The sequence below is a fragment of the Triticum urartu genome, chromosome 4A (assembly GCF_056163025.1).
Source record: "Triticum urartu cultivar PI428250 chromosome 4A, HENAU_Tu73, whole genome shotgun sequence".
Taxonomy (NCBI): Eukaryota; Viridiplantae; Streptophyta; class Magnoliopsida; order Poales; family Poaceae; genus Triticum; species Triticum urartu.
The window spans coordinates 337,095,882-337,101,052 of record NC_141876.1 but is presented as its reverse complement, the minus strand read 5'-3'; positions in this window follow the sequence as shown (position 1 = coordinate 337,101,052).

Below are 5,171 nucleotides of genomic sequence, written 5' to 3'. Positions count from 1 at the left end.
TCCGCACATATGGGGGGAACCTCTTCTGTCCTTCGTTGTTCGGCTGCCGGGGCTCCTCCTCGTCATCGCTTTGTAGCCCTTTATCTTTGTTTTCGGCGTTTAACTTGCCGGCCTGCTTGAACACCCAACATTCCCTATTGGTGTGGTTGGCCATATCTTCGGTATTGTCGCTATTGATGCGGCGCTTATGTTTGTTGCGACATGACCTGCCATTGCTATCCTTGGTATCTAAAGTACCATGGTTCTTTGATATGTTATTGCTGCGAGCCAGCCAGCTGTCTTTTCCCGCGCAAAAGCGGGTCATGAGTGTCGTGAGGGCTGCCATATATTTCGGCTTTTCCTGGCCAAGGTGCCGGGCGAGCCACTCGTCGCGGATGTTGTGCTTGAAAACTGCTAGGGCCTCTGCATCCGGACAGTCAACGATTTGATTTTTCTTTGTCAGGAACCGTGTCCAGAATTGCCTGGCCGATTCCTCTGGCTGCTGAATTATGTGGCTCAAGTCATCGGCATCTGGTGGTCGCACATAAGTGCCCTGGAAGTTGTCGAGGAATGCGGCTTCCAGATCTTCCCAACAGCCAATGGATTCTGCTGGCAGGCTGTTGAGCCAAAGCCGAGCTGTTCCTTTGAGCTTGAGTGGGAGGTATTTGATGGTGTGTAGATCGTCATCGTGGGCCATGTGGATGTGCAGGAGGAAGTCCTCGAACAATACAGCAGGATCTGTTGTGCCGTCGTATGATTTGATATTTACGGGATTGAAACCCTCTGGGATTTGATGATCCATTATTTCTTCTGTGAAGCATATGGGGTGTGCGGTGCCTCTGTAGTGGGCTATGTCGCGATGCAGCTCGAATGAGTCTTGTCCGCTGTGTTCGGCCCGGCCGGATTTCTTTTACTGTATCCGGCGTGATGGTTATCGTCTCGCGTAGTGGCACGCCCTCGTGATCCGTAGATCGATCTTGCGTGTTTTGCTTTGTACTCCAATACATCTCGCAGGTCTAGCGTGTTTCCCCGTGCCTTGTCATTTTTATTTGAGTGGCGTCGGGGTGCGGGCTGAGTTTTTGGCTGAAATGCCTCTCTCTCGCGGCCACGAGGTGGCCGATCAGCCGCGTCATATGCTGGAGATGTAGGTTTTAATGCCTCCTCCTCCAGTCGGGGTAGCAACCTGCACTTTGGGTAACTCTTGGAGGGCCGTTCGAGTTCATATTACTCAGCCACAAGGATTTTAGTCCATCTGTCAGCTAGCAAATCTTGACCAGCTTGAAGCTGCTGCTGCTTTTTCTTAAGGCTAGTTGCCGTGGCTATATGCCAGCGCTTGAAGCGCTCTTGTTCGGCGGGATCCTCCGGCACGACAAATTCGTCGTCATCGAGGCTTGCCTCGTCTTCGGAGGGAGGCATGTAATTATCATCCTCCGCCTCTCCATCTGCCGCTCTCTTGGGAGGGTTGTCTTCTCCATCCTCCTGCTCTAAATATTGCCGGAGGGGATTGTTGTCGTCTTCGGCACTGTCCGGAGTGCTATTATCTCTTGTGCCGCTGTCACCACTTTTGCTTTGGCGAGACTTAGAGCGGCGCCGCTGACGTCGGCGCTTGGGTTGCTTCTTGGAGGGGTCATCCTCCGCTGTCTCGTCGCCATTGCCTTCTTTGGGTGTGTCCACCATGTATATATCATATGATGAGGTGGCCGTCTAGTGCCCTGTGGGCAGTGGTTCCTCTTCGTCTCCCGCATCGTCGTCCATACCGTCGATGGCTTCGGAGTCGAAGTCGAGCATGTCGGTCAAATTGTCAACAGTGGCTACTAAGTGGGTGGTGGGTGGGCGGCGAATTTCTTCGTCATTCGCATCCCAATCCTGCCGAACATAGTTCGGCCAGGATTCTCCTAACAGGGAGAGAGACCTTAATGAGTTCAGTATGTCGCCGAAGGGCGAGTGCTGAAAGATATCCACGGAGGTGAACTCCATGATCGGCGCCTAGTCGGATTCGACAGGCACGGTCGCAGGCGGTTCGGAGTCCGTGGCCGGGGAAGAATCCGGCATTTTGGCGTCACGGCTCCCGTGAAGGGTAAGGTCGATACTTGGCTCGATCGCCGCTGAGAATACGGCCTCCGTGGCGGGGTCTATCCACCCGTCTATGGATGGCGTAATTGGCTCCGAATTGAGGGTCGGAGCGGTTGCCGGTGCGGTCTCCTGAACACTGTCTGATGGTAGAGCAAAATCATGATCATTGTGACCGTGCGGCGCACACGGCAGGGGCTCGAATCCGTCAAAGATCAATTCTCCGCGGATGTCGGCCGTGTAGTTTAAGCTTCCAAACCTGACCTGGTGGCCAGGGGCGTAACTCTCGATCTGCTCCAGATGGCCAAGCGAGTTGGCCCGCAGTGCGAAGCCGCCAAACACAAAGATCTGTCCGGGGAGAAAAGTCTCACCCTCGACTGCATCGCTATTGATGATCGAAGGAGCCATCAAGCCTAACAGCGATGACACAGAGGAACTCTCAATGAAAGCACCAATGTTGGTGTCAAAACCGGCGGATCATGGGTAGGGGGTCCCGAACTATGCGTCTAAGGCGGATGGTAACAAGAGGTAGGGGACACGATGTTTTACCCAGGTGTAACACCCTCGATCCGACTATAGCTCCCACGTGTCGAGGCACGACTTAGAGATATAATCACATTGAAGGCATATGTCGCAAGTCAGGCAATCTTCACAACATCCCATGTAACATGATAATAAAAAGGGAGATAACATAGTTGGCTTACACTCGCCGCGTCAATCAAGTACTTAAATAACATTACATCGTCCATACACTCAAGGCCCGACTATGGCGCCAAAATAAAAGAGAACCCAACATGCAAAAACGGTCCCGTTCACCCCCAACTGGGCACCACTACTGATCATCGGGAAAGGAAATGTAGTAACATTGAGAGTCCTCGTCGAACTCCCACTTGAGCTCATACGCGCCTCCTGGAGTGGAATCATCAGGCCTTGCATCTGGTGTAATAGTAATTTGTGAGCCACAGGGACTCAGCAATCTCGCACCCTCGCGATCAAGACTATTCAAGCTTATAGGTAAGGCAAGGTAAAATATGAGTGGAGCTGCAGCAAGCGACTAGCAAGTATGGTGGCTAAATTATTCGCAAAGGAGAGCGAGAAGAGGAGGCAAAGCACGAGCGAGAAACTAGAGAACAACCTGTGCAAACATTACTCCAACACCGTGTCCACTTCCCGGACTCCGCCGAGAAGAGGCCATCACGGTAACACACTCGGTTGATACATTTTAATTAATTATGGTTCAAGTTATCTACAACCGGACATTAACAAATTCCCATCTTCCCATAACCGTGGGCACGGCTTTCGAAAGTTCAATCCCTGCAGGGGAGTCCCAACTTAGCCCATGACAAGCTCTCACGGTCAACGAAGGAATAGACCTCCTCCCAAGACATTCCGATTAGACTCGGTATCTCGGTAATTCAAGACACTTCGACAGGTTAAAACAAGACCAGCAACACCGCCCGAATGTGCCGACAAATCCCGATAGGAGCTGCACATATCTCTTTCTCAGGGCACACTCAGATGAGCCAGACGTCGGGTAGGCCAGCCCAGAGTTGCCCCTGGTAGCCCCGGACATCGCTCGGTGGGACCAACACTCAGAGGAGCACTGGCCCGGGGGGGTTAAAATAAGATGACCCTTGAGTCTGCAGAACCCAAGGGAAAGAAAAGGCAAGGTGGTGACTGGTAAAACCAATGTTGGGCATTTCTGGAAAAGCTTTAATCAAGGCGAAATATCAAGGGGTTCCCATTATAACCCAACCGCGTGAGGAACGCAAAATCCGGGAACATAACACCGATATGACGGAAAACTAGGGCGGCAAGAGTGGAACAAAACACTAGGCGAGAGGCCGAGCCTTCCACCCTTTACCAAGTATATAGATGCATTAAGATAACATAGCAATATACTGATATCCCAACAAGTAAATAAATGTTCCAACAAGGAACGGCTCCAATCTTCACCTGCAACTAGCAACGCTATAAGAGGGGTTGAGCAAAGCAGTAACATAGCCAATCAACGGTTTGCTAGGACATGGTGGATTAGAGGTTCAACATGGCAATTGGGAGGCTGACAAGCAAAAGGTAGGCATCGTAGCATTGGCATAGCAAAAGAGCGAGCAAACTAGCATAGCAAAGATAGTAGTGATTTCGAGGGTATGATCATCTTGCCTGCACAGTTGTCAGAGTTGACTGGATCCTCAAACGCAAACTCAACAGGCTCCTCGGTAGCGAACTCGTCTCCCGGCTGTACCCAAACAAGACAAACAAGCAACAAGGATACAATCAACCACGTGCAAACTCAAACAACACGATGCAAAGATGATATGCTATGCGGGATGCGATGCGGGATGCAAAATGCAAGATATGGTAGGAAATGCATGAAGCTGGCCTCAACTTAGAATTCCAAGGGTGCCACTAGAAAGATGAGATGAAATCGCTTGAAAACGATATAAAGAACGCCGGAATCGGAGTTACGGTTTGGAAATGGCAAGCGATTCAAAATTGACACCGGTCTGCGATTTACAGCAAGTAGGCATTCAATGCAACGAAATGAACATGCTAAAGCATCCAAACATGACAACAAAACATATGGCAGGGATGCACACAAGATGCTTAACAAAAGTCTAGCACTGAGCTACGGCTAATTCATCCATTATGAGGTTCAAGCAAGCATGGCAAAAACGCAAATGGTAAAACAGATCTCAGACTTAGTGAAATTAACACTTGTCTGGAATTTCAGATCATATAGCCCTCTTCGGAGCAACAAAAAAACATGCTACAGGACCTGAACATGACAAAGAAAGACATGAAAGGGAGCTACTCAACAAGCTTAACAAAAGTCCCTTAGTGACCTTGAGCCAAAATGGATCACAAATATACTAACAAGCACACGAACATAGCAAAAACATAATCAGTTTTCAGACTCAGTGAAAACTGAGACGTGCTGAAATTTAACTCACGAAGGCATGTAAACGAGCTCGATGCACTCACTACGGTGCAAGTAATGGCAAGGCAATCATACATCCATTAAGAAGGCACAAAATGCAAGCTAGAAATGGAAAGAACAATGGTATAGCATGCACGGATCAACTACAATAGCATCGGCAAAATCGCAAACAAGTTGACGA